The sequence below is a fragment of the Mirounga leonina genome, unplaced genomic scaffold (assembly GCF_011800145.1).
Source record: "Mirounga leonina isolate KUSES-001 unplaced genomic scaffold, KU_Mleo_1.0 Mir_366, whole genome shotgun sequence".
Taxonomy (NCBI): domain Eukaryota; kingdom Metazoa; phylum Chordata; class Mammalia; order Carnivora; family Phocidae; genus Mirounga; species Mirounga leonina.
This window is the reverse complement of record NW_023270709.1, coordinates 274,705-291,547: the sequence shown is the minus strand read 5'-3', so window position 1 is coordinate 291,547 and position 16,843 is coordinate 274,705. Positions and strand designations below refer to the sequence as shown.

Genomic DNA, 16,843 nt, shown 5'->3' with positions numbered 1-16,843 from the left:
ACTCAACACCCAAAAATAAACAATCCAATTAATAAATGGGAATAAGACATGGGTGACACTTTTCCAAAGAAGACATCCAGATGGCTAATAGACACATGAAAAGATGCTCAACATCACTCATCATCAGGGAAATACAAGTCAAAACCACAATGAGGTACCATCTCACACCTGTCAAGATGGATGTAATTAACAACACAAGAAACAACATGTACTGATGAGGATGTGGAGAAAGGAGAACCCTCTTGCACTGTTGGTGGAAATGCAAACTGGTACAGCCAATCTGGAAAACAGTATGGAGGTTCCTCAAAATGTTAAAAACAGAACTATCCTATGATCCAGCAATTGCACTACTAGGTATTTACTCAAAGGATAGAAAAACACAGATTCGAAGGGATACATGCACCCTAATGTTAGCAGCATTATCAACAAAGGTCAAACTATGGAGAGAGTCCTAATGTCCATCAGCTGATGAATGGATAAAAAATATATGAGATACACACACACACACACAGAGGAGTATTACTCAGACATCAAAAAGAATGAAATCTTGCTGTTTACAACAACATGGATTGAGCTAGAATGTATTATGCTAAGTGAACTAAGTCAGTCAGACAAATACCATATGATCTCACTTATGTGGAATTTAAGAAAGAAAACAGATGAACATATGGGAAGGGGGAAAAGAAAAAAAAAGGAGAGAGGGAAACAAGCCATAAGAGATTCTTAATGATAGAGAACAAAGTGAGGGTTGATGGAGGGAGGTGGATGGGAGATTGGGTAGATGGGTAATGGATATTAAGGAGGGCATTTGTTATGATGAGCACTGGGTGTTATAAGTGATGAATCACTGGATTCTATTCCAGAGATCAATATTGCACTGTATGTTAAATACCTAAAATTCAAATAAAAAAAAAGACGTGATATATATATCTGAGACTCTTAACAATAAGGAACAAACTGAGGGTTGCTGGAGGGGATGTGGGGGGGGAATGGGGTAACTGGGTGATGGACATTAAGGAGTGTACTTGTTATAATGAGCACTGGGTGTTATATGCAATGGATGAATCACTAAATTCTACCCCTGAAACTAATACTACACTATGTGTTAACTAACTTGAATTTATATAAAATCTTGAAAGAAAAGAAAAGAAAAGAAAACAAAGCAGACATAACAAAGAAAAGAAGACATCTAACCTTGAACTTTTGTGTTGGTATCTTACTCAACTTCATGCCTATTTGGTGATGGTAGTAACAGACTATGAGGTATACTGTGGGGAGGGAGCTGTGGGGCTCTAGAATAGGCCATACTGGAGTCAATACTCTCACATTAGAGACTGTGAAGTAGAGTCCTCAGAACTGGGTAAGTTCTTGCATGTTCCTTCAAAGAAGTCAACATGTATTCTACAAGACATCTGAGTGCCTACCCTAAATGACGTTGAAAGGCAGCCTGTCTCATGTCCTTAGAAAAAAGGACTGCAACTAACAGGGAAATTGCATGCTTAATTAAGTGAAATATATCTTTCTAGCCTCAGTTCAGTGGGAACTATAATCAAAGGAGGTGGACAGGAAGGAGAAGGAGACTGCACTTCTTCCCTGTTCTGAGTCAGTGGGCCTAAGATTGACTGCTAAAATGGAGTATTTCACGAGGAGTGGCCTGAGGGTTTTTAATAATTTCAAATGACTAGAAAATTATAGGTTCTACCCCAAATGTTAATGGATAAGGAAGAGGTATGTGTCCGAGACCATGCCTGTGGCCTACTGAGTGCAGACTTTTTAATAAACTAGTCATAAATGTCCAAGGCATCTTGAATTTAACATGTGCAAAACTGAATCAAGATTGCCTCCTCTAAATCTGCCTGTCTTCCCATCTTACCTAGATCAGTAAATAGCCCCATTCTCCCAGTTGCTTTGGCCCCATACCTGAGAATAACCCTTAGTTCTTTTCCATTTAAACTCACATTCAGTGTAACAGCAGAATCTGTTGGCTCTACCCTAAAAGACTTCTCCCCACCCTCACTCTGATCACTATTCTTGTCACACTCACATGTAACTGGTGGTTCTTTAATCCCAGTCCTCCTAACTGGTCTTCCTTCCTCTTGAGCTCCCTGCCCTTGTCACTCTCTCTGCAGTTAATCTTCTATACAGTAGTCAGAGAGATGTTATAAAATTATAAAGCAGACATTATGACTCCTTGTTCAAACCTACTAGTGGACCCTCATTATAGTTAGAATAAAATCTGCCAGTTTTTACCAAGGACTTAAAGGCCTCACATAAGTGGCCCCTGTTTCTCTGACCTAGTCTTCTACCATTCTCCCTCTTTCTTTTCATCTGTCTAAGCTAGAATATGCATCCCTACAGCAGACCCTACATCCTTGTTGTTTTGCCTGGAACACTCTTTCTCCCCTCTGTATGCCATCTTTCTCTAGTCTCTTCTGTTACTCTGCTTAAATTTCTTCATGGCATTTATCTGAAAGTTATTATATGTTAGTTTGTTATTATTTGCCTGTTTTTATTTCAAAATGTAAACTATTGGAGTGCAGTGGCTTTTTCCCCCCTATTATATTCTCAGTATTTAGAGTAGGCACCCAGTATATTTTTGTTAAATGCATTAGTATCTTTGAAGATTTAAAGTTTATTATTTTAGTTCTTGGAATATTATGCAGCCATCAAAAGGAATGAGATCTTGCCATTTGCAACGACGTGGATGGAACTGGAGGGTATTATGTTGAGCGAAATAAGTCAAACAGAGAAAGACATGTATCATATGATCTCACTGATATGAGGAATTCTTAATCGCAGGAAACAAACTGAGGGTTGCTGGAGTGGGGGGTGGGGTGGGAGGGATGGGGTGACTGGGTGATAGACACTGGGGAGGGTATGTGCTCTGGTAAGCGCTGTGAATTGTGCAAGACTGTTGAATCTCAGATCTGTACCTCTGAAACAAATAATGCAATATATGTTAAGAAAAAAAAAAAGAAGAAGAAGAAGGTAGCAGGAGGGGAAGAATGAAGGGGGGGAAATCGGAGGGGTAGACAAACCATGAGAGACGATGGACTCTGAAAAACAAACTGAAGGTTCTAGAGGGGAGGGGGGTGGGAGGATGGGTTAGCCTGGTGGTGGGTATTGAGGAGGGCACATTCTGCATGGAGCACTGGGTGTTATGCACAAACAATGAATCATGGAACACTACATCTAAAACTAATGATGTAATGTATGGGGATTAACATAAGAATAAAAATAAATAAAAAAAATAGAATCCTAATCTATAAATCTTTAATTTGCATTTAGTCACTGGACTTTTAGTGTGATTGATGATATGTTAATCATATGTAAAATATCCTAAAACTTTAATATGTGCCAATAAAAATACATCCATAATGGGAAGAAAATAAAGCTTTCTAAAAAAAAGAAAAAAAAATAAAGTTTATTATTTTAGTTCTCTTCAGATTGCTGCAGCTGTATTTCTTTGGGTTGAAATTCTCCAATTTGTTGGGGCTTATGAAGTGTCACTTGTGGTGCTGGATTTCCTCATGCATTTTCATAATTTTTTTGGTGTCTCTTATTCCTTGAGAATTATCTTTGTGGCTGTTTTATCCTGTGATTATTCTGCTGCAGTTCCCTTCTTGTGGGGAGTTTTGTGGTTTTTATTGCCTTAGCTATCAGGGTACAGCATTACCAAACCAGATCTCAACTGTTTTGGCTTGGGATTCCTGTACGGCATGGATGGCACACTTCCAGTAGGGCTTTGAGCCTTGAGCAGATTAGGTCTGGGCCTGTGCAGGTGACTCTGTTTTCATGGCTAGGACAGATAGGTAGGGTATTTTCTGCTCCCAGCTTTGCTCAGGGAGTCTCAATTCCATTTCTCACCATGTTGGGTTCTAAAATCATTCTACCCTCCAGACCCTCTTTATTTATGCTTAAGCTCAGTTGTGTAGTTTTAATAATAATAATAAATAATAATAATAATAATAATAATAATAAACATAACAGGCAAAACCAAGCCAGCCAGAAAGAAGGTGGTGTATTCTCTAGTGCCTTTGGCATATGTTTTTATCTCTTCCCAATCCCTTAAGTTTTGGATTTTAAAATCTTTCCTCCCACCCTTTCTGGTGCCTCCACTGAAAAGGATACTAAATTCTTCACTTTAGGTTCTGGATTATAATTTCCACTTGCAAAACCATTAGTGCCTTTTGCTAAACTCAGGTGTTCCCAATTATAGGGCCTCTTCCCAATCATGGACATCTGAGGTTTCCAACCTCATCCTTGGGTCTGCACCATTGACCCTTTTGACTCAGTATTTTCATATGGTGGTGAGACTATTTAGCTAGTCAGTCTCCTTGTTCAGGATTCAGAAAGAACATGTACAATGTCTATGTTAACAGTTCCAATTCTCCCTCCTCGGATACCAATCCTTGTGTCCTAATACTATTGCAATTGTTCAAAAGTTATTATAAAAATACAATCAGAATGTGTTTAGATGGAAACAGAGGGGTATATAAGCAGGTTTGCAATCTGTTAGAGTGATCCATGTTTTAAAAATTGGGAAATTTTATCTAAAATCTGGATTAAGTTAGATGTTTTGGCAATTCTAGATCTGCATTTTTGCATGGAGAAATTGGCTAGAGCTGAGCAGCAGCTACCTTCTTTAGACTGTACATGATCTTTCCACTATTACTAGGTGATGTGCTTCACCTACTCATTTATATTATCTTCCTGGGCTCCACTGGCATCTGAATTTTTAAAGTCTTGACAAGAACTCTGGGTTTTAATAGTAATGTAATTTAATTTCAATCTGAGGAACCCCGAGGGATATTGGTATTGCATAAAAATCATTTGTAACATAGGTATGAGGACCAGATTTGAATTATGGAAAATTTGGACATAGTGTGAAAGGTTGTTTCATGAATTCTATGTTAAAGATCACTATTGTCAGTACTTGATCTGATTTAAATATTGAGTCACTCTTTGTGTCTGTTTCCTGGGAAATTGAGTTAGGAACAGAAGTAATGGGAACTCCTACAGTTATGAATCAAAAAGAACTGTCTGGCACTTCTAATCTGGAGGACTTGGGTAATGTGAAAGCAAACAAATATGAGAAACATGAATCTCAATCTTTTGTACACTTTAGAAATAGAATATCTGTTCTTGGGAAAAGTCTCACATTTGACAGGCTGAGAAGTAAAGAACTTACTTGAGGTTCTCTGTGAAATCACTAAAAAATAAGAAAAAGAAATCCATGTAATTTTTCTTAAGTAGAAAAAACATAGTATTATCTAACATTTTCCATTGGTGTCTCTGAGGGGAGGACTTGGGTAGACATAAGAAGAAAGCTTACTTTGAGGGAACACTCAAAATTCTCTATTTAAACATTATTTTGGACTTCCTGTTTGTCTCTCAAAAATTTTGCCTACCTCTGTTATTTATATTTTTCAGGGTTTTTTGTTGTTGTTGACAAATGCTACTTTACTTCTTTTGTTTTAATCAGTATATTCCTAAATTATCTATAATGTAGGGGAAGCAAGAGAGCAATGAGAAACTCAAATCACTTTAACAGAACGAAGTCCCTTAGACTTTGAAGACCAGAGAACCATAGTAGAGAAAGAGATATAATACTTACTTACGGGAGGCAGGGGCACACCTTAAAAAAAATAGATATCAGTGAATAATTGTTTGAAAGGAACAACTTTCCTTCTAGGGAAGCATATTGGTGTGAGGAAGAAGCTTGGTAGTCACATGGCTCTTGGTTCAAACTATGGTTCAGTGAACTGTGTTCCTGGGCAAGTATGTGCCCTTGGTTTCTTAGCCCTTGAAAGAAGTCAATTGATTTACTCCAAGGATTAAATGGGATATAACATAGTTAAAGCACCTGTATAGTTCTTATCACTGAGGAGATGCAAAGTAAACAAATGTTTGAAATTAAATAAATGTAAGTTTACTTCACAGGATGAGCAGAAGGCAAAGAAAGGTAAGAGCTATGAGTCTCAGGCTGTTGCACAGGAGTTAGAAATGATCAGGGCAGAAACAGTTCTGTAGGCCATGTAGAGAACAACAACAATAGAAAACAGTAAAAAACAAACAAACAAAAAGCCCAAAAAACAAAACAGACTGAACTTACCTCTGGGCATTGAAGGTAGTGGACCAGCTGAAAGACAGAAAAGTATTTTTGCAAGTCTTTTCTCTTCCACTCTTTTTTCCCCTCTCAGTTTAGAGTTCTTTTTCATTAAGTCATTGTAACAATAGGGAAAATGTTCCCTTTGGTCTTTATTTACTTTCAGTGTAAATCAGCAGGATTTGAACTTTCAAAAAAGCATGAATACCCATGGTATTTGGCCATGGGAAGGCAAGTGGTTAAGGAAGTATGTGCCCATGCCCAGAAATCCCAGCATAGCCAGGGAAAGAAGTTATAGGACTCCACAGCGGAGGAAATATGGAAAGACTTACTGAGGGCAGGTGGGACTGATCCCGCTGGAAAACAGAACAGAGAAAATTGTTACCTCCTTTTCCTTTCTTCCCCATTCAGTTTGTTTTGTCCCTTGTAACATGTCATTTTCAACTGCTGGAAAGCCTTTGTCTCTGATCTTTATTTTTTATGTAAATCATGGAATTTGATTTTTCCCATAAAATTATTTAAAAGCTAGGAGAATTATCGTTAGTTTGAATACAGGATGTCTATGAAATAGGAACTTCAAGCCTCTAAAATCCCAAATGGCCAGGGAAATTTTCCTCAGGTGTCTTGGAATTCAAAATGTGGAAAAACAGAGTGGGTAGGGCAGGAGGTCCAAATGAAAAACTGTTTTAGAAACTTCTGATCCTCTCCTTTCTCTTCCATCATTTTTTCCTTTTCTGTAGATAGTCTCATTAGTGGTCTCTGTAACTAAGCAAAACTTTTTTCTCCCCTGTTTATGTAAATCAGTAGTGTTAGAACTTTCTACTGCATCATGAATCACCCAGAGAGACTTTGATAATGAAATAGCAAGGGGCCATGAGGTACCTCAAGCCCTTTGCATACCAACATGGCTAGATAAAGACTCTTGGACCCCACTAAGAACCAATCAAGCCCGTGGCAGAGAGTTAAATGAATACGCAGACTTACTGTTTGTGTGAGGAGTTGATCCCACTGAAAAATAAGCAGAGAGATTTCTTACTGCTCCCTGCTCATTTACTCTCCTATTCGTTTTTTTCTATTGGTAAATTTTCTAGTGGTATAACTGTTCAAAAAGTTTTTCTGATCAGGAGTATTTGAACTTTCTAGGAAACTTATAATCAGCTGGTGGAATTCAGGTTAATGGAGAAGGAAAAGCTAAGAAAATAAGTTTCAAGTTCATGTACTGGAACTCAAATTCCAATAGACATTGCTGGACTTTGATAAGTGCACTGCAAAGAAACAAATAAACAACTTACTAATTGCTCATATAGATGACCCAGCTGGAAAACAGAAATATTATCTGTATCTTTGTTTTTCCTGTTCATTTTTTCTCCTTCTGTATGGAAAGTCCCTGCCAATCTTTAGAAACATGGAGAAATTTTTTCTCTGCTCTTTAGATTTTATGCGACTCAGTGAACATTTTAGAAACTTACTAATAACCTAGTGGAATTCTGAGTAATGGAAAAAAAAGGGTCAGGGAAATAGGAGCTTTAAGTATTGCTATCCCAATATGGATGGATAAATTTTTTTAAGTAGATCTGTTAGACACTGCTGGAGATAATTGAGTTCCATCATGAAGGGAGATAGTCATACTTACAAGAGGATCCTGTAGCTGAAAAACAAAGAGAGAAATCAGTGTGGAAAGACTGGTGAAAAGGGGGTTAGTTTTCTTTTTCTGAGGGAATACCAGAAATGTTCATGGAGCGAGCACTGGACCCTTACAGCTGTTGTGCACTTCTGCCTCCTGCTTAAAATCCTACAGGAGATTGGGTAATTTAAACTGTGCTGCTTTTACTTTTCTACTCCCTGTTTCTGCTATTCTGAGCAAGCTGTCCCCCCACCCCCTTGTTGACAGATTACAATAAATTTCAGGTAGTTTCCTCTGATATTTTTATGTAATGTATCCATATTAAGTTTTTTTGGTTAATAAGTGGGGTTTGTATTCCCCTCAATTCATCCATTCCTTGGGTGGGGGTGCAGTCTGGTAGTAGAATAAGCAAGAGATGGAGAAACATGAATGTCTACACCCACAAGACAGAAGCAAAAGATTGCAGACCCTGTAGGAAGCCAAAGGCAACTACTGTGTAAGAACAAGTATGGAACTTACTAGTCATTTCTGAAGTTTCACCTGGCAGAAAAATGGAAGGGAAAGAAAAGGGAGAAATCAGAGTATGTAGAACGAAGAGAACTCAGTTATCCCATGATGGGCTTGAAAAGGGTAACTACAAGGAGGATGCAGGGAGCTCTAAAACCTGCCTTTTAGCTCAGTGTAACATCTGAACTTAAGCTCCCACCCCTGTGTTTTGCATCCTCAGGCCTGCTTCTGCTGCTCTGGGGCAGAAGCGTGGCTGTCCTCCTTTCCATTCCTTTCATTGGTGGTAAATGCTTGAAATTTCTAGAGGTTCATAATATCTTAAATGTGTACTTCTATGTACGTTTGTCATTCTCATTTTCATTTATTTCTTTTCCCTACCTAAACTTTTAGTTGATTTGGAAAGTTTTCTTCCCATTCCTTTTTTTTTTTTTTTAACTAGTCCTATTTGGAGCACTCATTTTTATTAAAAAAAATAATCAGTGCATTTTGTATTTTCTTCAAATTACCTGTAATTTAGGGGAAAGCTAGGAAGGAATAAATGTAGCAGTATAATTTCCATTTATACATTACTGTATGTTTTAAGTGTTTACACATAGGGGAGAGGGAATTAAGCAGGAAAGGAAAGGGAAAGGGAATCCATGTGCCCATATAGATTCTCAGGCACATGGTAGCTATTTGGGGACTTTGGGCCAGATGAGACCCTTCCTTTAGCCCCAGTGAGATCCTCTGAGGTGAGCTGGTTTGTGATTTCTCTCTTATAAGAATTATGACAGCTTCCAAGCTGTAAGTCTTGGTGATAATTAAGAGTACTGAGAAAGGAGGCCCTGAATTAGGAGAACAGTCTACAAATGATGACTCATATGTTTATTCACAAAGGAAGTGTTTAGAACCAGCATTTAGGGCAGGCAGCATCCACTTTTAGTGATCATAGTATGATTGTGTGGAAGACTGCTTGCCCTCTCCATGTTTTGAGTTCCTTTCCCCAAGATATCTTGTAGGATGATAAACTCCATGGCATCAGAGATTAACCAAATCTTTCTCCCTTATTCATGACTTTATTTTGGAAGTATATTTTTTATTACGTTCAGTTAGCCAGCCTATAGTACATCATAAGTTTTTTGATATAGTGTTCATGACTTTATCCCCAAGCCTCAGCTCAGTTTCTGATATAAGAGCTCAGCTAGTTGAAGGAATGTTTGAGTACATCTGACTTGCCTTCTGATAATGTCCTCTTGTTTGGCTTAAACTTTGGAATGCTATTACTTAATTTCGGACTCAGAATTTACAATGACCTGAGGTTTGTTTTGTTTTGACACTCTAGAATTTGACAATAGTTTTGCCCTCGCTAGTCACAATATGAGCTTACCCTTCACTCTCTTTCACTTATAGTTCATAGTTGCCTGATGCATTTGCCAGTTCCTATAATTGCAGCCCACCTACCATCACATCCTGTTCCCTGAAGCTGTGTGTGTGTTGGGTGTTTGGGGCAAGTGGGCAGGATAGGGCATGAGGAAAGAGAAAGCATTGGGAGAAAAGATTGGGGAACTCAGTATAGACTAGATCCTTAGTAGTATTCCCTAGTACACTTTTCCCAGGAAACTGGGGGAAAAAAAACTGGTAAGACTTCAGTCTATTTAAATTTGATTGTTTTTTCCTTATTTTACATTTATTTTTAAAATTTACTTTCCTTTTTTTTCATTTTCTTTACGTTGTCTCTCTTGTCTTTGAGTAGGCCCTTTATGAACTACAAATTACTTCAGAAGTGAAAAGCTACACTTATTCTTTCTCTGTTACTGTAGAAAATTCTATATTATTATAGAAGCCATTATGACCATTACTAGGGACATTTTCTTACTTTTTTCTTAAGAAATAACCTTAAAGAATTGTCAACAAGTGGAAACTGAGATGCATGAAAACATGTCTAAAACCACTGTCCTTATGGTAATAGGTAACATTTGGGACAAGGGACAGGCCCTTTATACACTGTAGAAGATCAAAGAACACCAGAGGAAAAAGATAGATAAGTGACTTACCACTGGGCCCAGTATATTGCACTAAAAATAGAAACAAACATAAATTACTGTGGTTGTTGAATATGGTAAACACACATACCACTGATGTTTTCCAAAGGAGAACAGTTAAATAACTTCCCAGAATTACTAAATCCCAATCTTCAAGATTAAATATTTTTATTGGACTGTATCCTCGCCATAAGAATCAGATCTTCCCCTAGGAGACTTGTAACCCTGTTTTAGTTGGAGGGAGAATCATTTCATGCTTGCCTTTTACTACAACAGGTGTTTGAAGTGAAATCTTTATTGTATTCCTTTCCTTCATTGTCCCCATCTTTTTTTCTCTCATGTCAGTTTTTTTCACTCTCTTGGCCATCCTTCTTTTGTTTTCTTTCTCATTCATTTCTTATGTCCTCCCCCAGATTCTCTCTATTGCATCTTTGCTTTGGAACAGTCTTCTAATGTATACTGACAAACTACTATAATTATTATTAGAAAAATGTTATGCTACCTATTATGAATTTGAGTAATATATATGAGTTGGTGTATATACAGGAAACTTACCAATAGGTCCTGGAGTTTGCACTAAAAAGAAATCAAAACTGGCATATTAGTATGAGTGTTTGGATGAAGAATACATTTTTCATTAATTTTATTATAGGGATGGGGTTTTGGGAGGTAGAGTAAGGGAGAAGAAGTGATAACAGTAATAAGAACATTAGGGAGAACTAAGCCAGGTATGATAACTGTATAGCAAAAGAGATATTGAGCATATATTGCAATTCAGCCTGAGATGAGGATCTCTCTAGAATCATTGTCAACCTAGGAGACGTTAGAGACATTAAAGGTTTAAACTTTATATTTTTCTTTCCTGTCAGAAGATACTGCTTTTTTAAAGGACCCACCCTTGTACTAAAATATTTCTGACCAACTAATATGCTCTAGGGTAGGCTTGAAGGTAGGAGGTAAGGATATAGTCTTCTTACAGTTTCCAGCTAACTGACTACTACTTTGATTAGCTTGAGTGTCTCTGGGAAAGAGTAAAAAAAACCTTCAGTTTTTAATGAGAATTTGGCCTTCAGGTGATTTTCTAGTTCTGATTAAACCTGCTATCTTACTTGACAACATTCCTTTTACTTAAGAATGATCCTTGGGGCGCCTGGATAGTTCAGTCAGTTGTGTCTGACTCTTGATTTTAGCTCTGGTCATGATGTCATGGTCATGAAATCGAGCCCCGCATTGGGCTCCATGCTCAGAACAGAGTCTGCTTAAGACTCTCTCCCTCTCCCCCTCCCCCACGGACTCCCTCTCTTTCTAAAATAATTAATTAATTAATTAATTAATTAATTAAAAAATAAGAAAATGAAAGGAAGAATGATTCTTGGTTGGTGAACTGGGAGAACTATAAATACCTGTTAGAAAGCCTTATCTTTGGGCTTCCCTGAATGTAGTGACCATGTATTTGGGCATGTTCCTTATGGGATCCCTGCAGGTTATGTGTGTGGAGTTCTTATAGGATATTTTGGCTCCTGGGGATTCTAACTCCAAGCAGCTTCTGTATGTAGCCTATCGGAGGCCAAAGAGAATAGTTCCTGGGTGGCACCTTAGACACCTGCATAGACCACTTCGAGGACTACTGTCACAGAAGAGGGATGGTTGATGCTGCCCTAGTGGCAAGCTGTGCTTCCTGCCTTACGTCCCGCTGAGTAGCCTGGTGAAGGCTGGGATCATCATCTGAGTCTGCACAGTTAATTGAATCTTAAAAGACCACCCTTCCTTTCAGTGGGCATTGCGTTGTCTCTCTTCTCCATAGCTCCTTACTTCATGGCACTCATGATGAGAAATATCCCAGTTCTAACCCATAAGCCCCAAAACCTTTAACTCTGAATTTTTTTTTTCTGTGTAAAAAAGCTAGAAGATGGATTACCAGTTGTGGCTATCCTGGGCCATGAGTTGTAGACAAGCTAGAAATTTAGGTATTTTGCAAAAGTAATTTAATGTTTGCTTTGACTATATCTATTAAAAAAAATGCCCTTGATCCTGGAGTAGAATTCCTAGGATACCTGCCCTGTGGTGTAAGCCACTAAATCTTTAGACAGATAATCATTTCAAGTATTATTTTGTTTTCTTAGTTTTCCTATATTTTCTTACTCTTTTTCCTTTTTTAATTTGTGACTCTTTTGTAGACTTCTTTTACTTCTCTTTCTCAGCTTTATTTATATTCATTTACTCTTTTTTCTTCTCCTGCCTTGAACTCAGTCTCTTGCCTTCAACTTTCTTCCTACTTTTGTTCTATTTAAATTTCTCTCAATTTTTCTCTTTTTAACCTGTATCTTTATTTCTGTCTGTTACTCTTTGTATTTCATTTTCTCTCATTTCCTCTCCCCATAGGCCTTTTTGTCCACTATTTTTAATATTTTAAGTTCATTGTATTCCTAACTAATAACCTTTTAGAACACTCAAAATAGTAGTGGAAACTCACATTTAAAAAAAAGAGTCAGCACAACTTCTAAAGTTCTAACTTCATTAACTATCTTCCTTCCCTTATTTTTTTGAGGAATGTCTTCTGAACCTCAATTTTTTCATCTCTCAAGATGGGTATAATATCTGCTTTACCCACCACCATTGAAATGTTGTGTAGGCCCAACAAAATAATGCATGGGAGAGTTAGAAAAACTGTAAGCCATTATAGGAATTATACAAAGAATGTTCACTTCAGCAGCACATATACTAAAATTGGAACAATACAGAGAAGATTAGCATGGCCTGTGCTCAAGGATGACATGCAAATTTATGAAGGAATCACACAAAGAATGACTAAGTACAGATACAGAACTTACATTCATTCTGTCAGGCAAATATGGGAAACCTCAAACATCATTTTTTTTAGGTTTCTAATTTCAAAAATTCCTAATTTTTGTTAGGAATCCTATAACCCAGTGTGTGAAGCTATAATTATTTGCTCTTAGTTTGTAAATATGTAATTATGGACAACTGTATCTTGAACCTAACCATTATTTATAATGTTTCTATGGAAAAATGCAATAAGGTAAGTTGCTAAAAGTTGATGAAAATAAAACCTAACTGTCTTGGAGAGAACTTTTCAGAGAAATTAGATTGGAAGACAAAACAGGATTTGCATTATTTCAAACATAATCCCAATAACAAAAAATTATTTGCAGGGAAAGCAAGAGGTTTAGGTGCTGTGTTCTAAATCTTTATTACATGGTGGTTCTAAAAGGCTAGATTATAGAACTTAGAAAAGACCACTCCTAGGGGGTTATTTTTTCACTTCGTATTTCAGCTTCATAGTTAATATCTTTTTTATTGCAGAACCTGGGTGAATCCAACCTCTAGGAATTCTGAGTGGAATAATGAGACAGCAGAAACACTTGATCCTGGAGTCTATGGGCATGAATCATTTGAAATAAAAATCAACTGACATTCTAAGCATTGTACAGGACCAAAAGACATTGTAATTGAGAGGTGACTTACCAATGGTTTTTTGAGAGAGCGCTAGAAAAATAAACAAAAGAAAAGAGAAAAGAAATCAGTAGCTGCTCTCAGGCTCTGGAGCCCATAGTTCTCATTTGCATGCTTTTCCTGGTAATCTATGCCACTAAACTTGGGCTCAGCTACAGTGGGTTAGCAAGGATGTTGACTTTCTTCATGGATGCTAAGACAATCTAATCCATATAAGAGCCTCCTTATCTAATGGATCTACTGAGAGGCTAAGTAGCAAAGGTACTAAGTAGAGGTCACCCTTTTGGCCCATTTAAACCCCTGTAGAGGACTGGAAAAATCCTTTTCCATTTAAACTTAATTTTCTTCCTTTCCCCTATAATTTCACTTCTATCCATCACATTCTGTTTTTAAAAGTCCTTTGTGTGATGTGATTGAAAACCTTATAGTTTGTGTTTGGCACTGGAATGTACATCATTAATGACTTACTGAAATGGTAGGTACAAGAAAACACCCCAAACCCCTGAAATCCCAACATTACTGCAGGAAATTAAAATTCTCTACAGTGGAGAATCAGGCAGTAAACTTACTGATAGGTCCCGTAGCTCCTGCTGAGAAACAGAGAGGGAAAAAGAGAGGAAGAGGGAGAGGGGTGAGGGAGAGAGGGAGATAATCAGTAGGCTTCATCACTGTGAGGGAAATAACCATTCTTCAACCCTCACTCTAGAGGGAGTGTCATAAGTAGAAACCCTAGGAACATCAAGGGTTGCTTGCATGGCAATCCTCAGACAGGCTCCGTGTTGTACAATATAGGGACTTCCAGGAATGGGGGCCTTCCCCCCCCTTTTTTTCAGTGATATTTGTGACCTTTAGAGGATTGGGATAGACTCATTCCATACTAATTCATAATGTCTCCTTTAAAAATTTTTTTTTCTCTTTTTTTTCTCTGATTCCATTATGGACTTACTGTTATTTGAAAAGTGAATTTCCCTTGCTGACAGGGCATTATGACTGCTATTAAGAGGGTCCTTTTCTATTTTCTTATGTTAGCCCATGGGCTTTGCAGTCTCTCTACTTCATGCACAGCTTCTTTGGAAACTATGTAATAGGAATGCTAGAGAAGTTGAGAAACATGGCGTCAAGAAAACAGGGCAGATCAGTACTTAAGACCTTGTGGGTGAAAAATTAAAGGAACCAGAGTGGAGAAACAAATTTGATACTTACGAATTGGTGCTGTGAATTGCACTGAAATACAGAGAAGAGGAAAATCAGCAGGTTTGATATTAACAGAATGCTTATGCCTCCAATATTCTTTTTAAAGAAACTGTGAAGTAACTCAACCAGAGGGAGAATTACTAAAGCATATCAGTAGATAATTTTAGCAAAGAAGCCCAATAGCCCTCCCTCCAGATTAAGTCATTTGGTATTCATCTTAAATGAGAAATCTATGGCAGAGGGGAATGTATAAAACTGGGGCTGAAGGTTGTCAATCTTTCCTTCACATTCATCCCTCATCTCTTTCCCTCTGTGCCCTGCCCAACACTCAGTTCTCTCAAAGGATTGACACTCCTAGGGGTAGGTGGGATATCAGTTATGTTGGTTTTTTTTCATCACCACCTCCTCCTTTGTCTTTATCATGCTTATTCTTTTCCCTTCTCCTAGAACCAACTGTTCTTATAGTGCTTCCCTCCGTTTAGGAAAAGTCCACAGTAGTTACTTTAATTATTTTTATCATAATAAAGAGAATTTTTTTCTGGTTTTAAATATTTATTTATATTTCATATTATTTTAAATATGAATGATTTTGCTTTCCCTTGTCTTAAACTCAGTGACAGTTCAGGGTGTTTTTTTTCTGATGTCTTGAGCATCAGGAGGTGTCAGTAATTCAAATGCAATCATGCAATCAAGAAGCGTGGGTGAGAAAGCCTGGAAATAGAAAGAACTTGGGTAAGGAGAGGTCCCATAGCTCACAGAAGACCAAAGAGTATCAGAATTAGGAAACAGAAAAGGAACTCACTTATGGGTCCAATGGTTCCAGCTAAAATATGGGAAAAGCAAGACAGACTAATTAGATTGGTTCTTTGGCACAGAAAATACACAGTTTGCACTGAAATTATTTTTGGGAGAACATCATAAATGCAGACATAGGGAACAAAATTTCTACTTCATCAGAAGAGTAAATAAATTTTATTCTTCATTCCCCACCGTGGAGGACCCGTGTAACTACTGGGATCTGACAGCTGGAGCTGCAGGGATGCAGTGGTCAGGGTTCCTTCCCTGATGGGTCATTGTAACTCAGTAGATTCCACAGGCCATTGCCTTTCTTCCACCTGGGCTAATTGGAACTTGTTTAGCCAGAATCTCTGGCCTCATCTTCTGAAGGAGGCAGTGGGAATTTCTGTCTCCTGTGGGTGACCTCAGCTCCCTTACTCATTGGAGTAACTTGGCCTGCAATATCTTAGCATAAAAGGGAATAGGAACTCTCAGAAGGCTCAAGACTTTAAGTGCAGTTGACTGGTAAAGGGATTGAGGCACTAGACCCACATGCTTAACAATAACAGCCTTCTCCTTTACAAACACCATACACACGGACACCTCTCTCTACCTCTAGGGCTACATGTGCTTTAGTGACACTTCCCCAGTGTTTACTCTTGATTGACTTTGATTATTTTAATCATGTTTCACGGGTATAAATGCTCCAGGAAGAGTAGATACAGCATGTGATTTGTTAGCAGCTCTAACCCGCAAATCACTCTTCCTCTTCAGTGTTGGCCCTGCCCCAGGAGCTCAAGCTCTGAGCATCCTCAGCAGTGATGGGTAGAAATACGTTAAGAAATGAATGAAACCTTGGTGAGTTTCATTTTTCTTGTCATTGACTTTAAGGCTACTCTTGCTGTGGAGAATCTGAAGGGATGGAGGAGCTGGTTAAACTTAGATCAAGTGCATTCAACTTTTTATTTCTTTTCTAGCTATAGAGGATTGAAACCCTGTAAGTAATGGTTCTAAGCCACCTGGGGATTTTCTTAAAAATGCAGATTCTGTTTTGGTTTTAGGTGGAGATTCTTCATTGCTAAGAAACTCCAAGGTGATGCTAATGCAGATCCCTGGACCCACTTTAAGCAGCAGGCC

The 16,843-nt window shown here is 37.9% G+C and overlaps 1 protein-coding gene and 1 non-coding gene across 2 annotated transcripts in view; one reads left to right on the top strand and one right to left on the bottom strand.

The window, feature by feature from the left end:
• The window catches only part of TSBP1 (testis expressed basic protein 1), a 97,866-nt gene that overhangs the window by 47,232 nt on the left and 33,791 nt on the right, over positions 1 to 16,843 (bottom strand). The gene's annotated exons all lie outside the window — the stretch shown is intronic.
• LOC117997553 lies at positions 12,961 to 13,065 on the top strand. Its single transcript, XR_004675852.1, has one exon. It is a non-coding gene; the product is annotated as a U6 spliceosomal RNA (small nuclear RNA).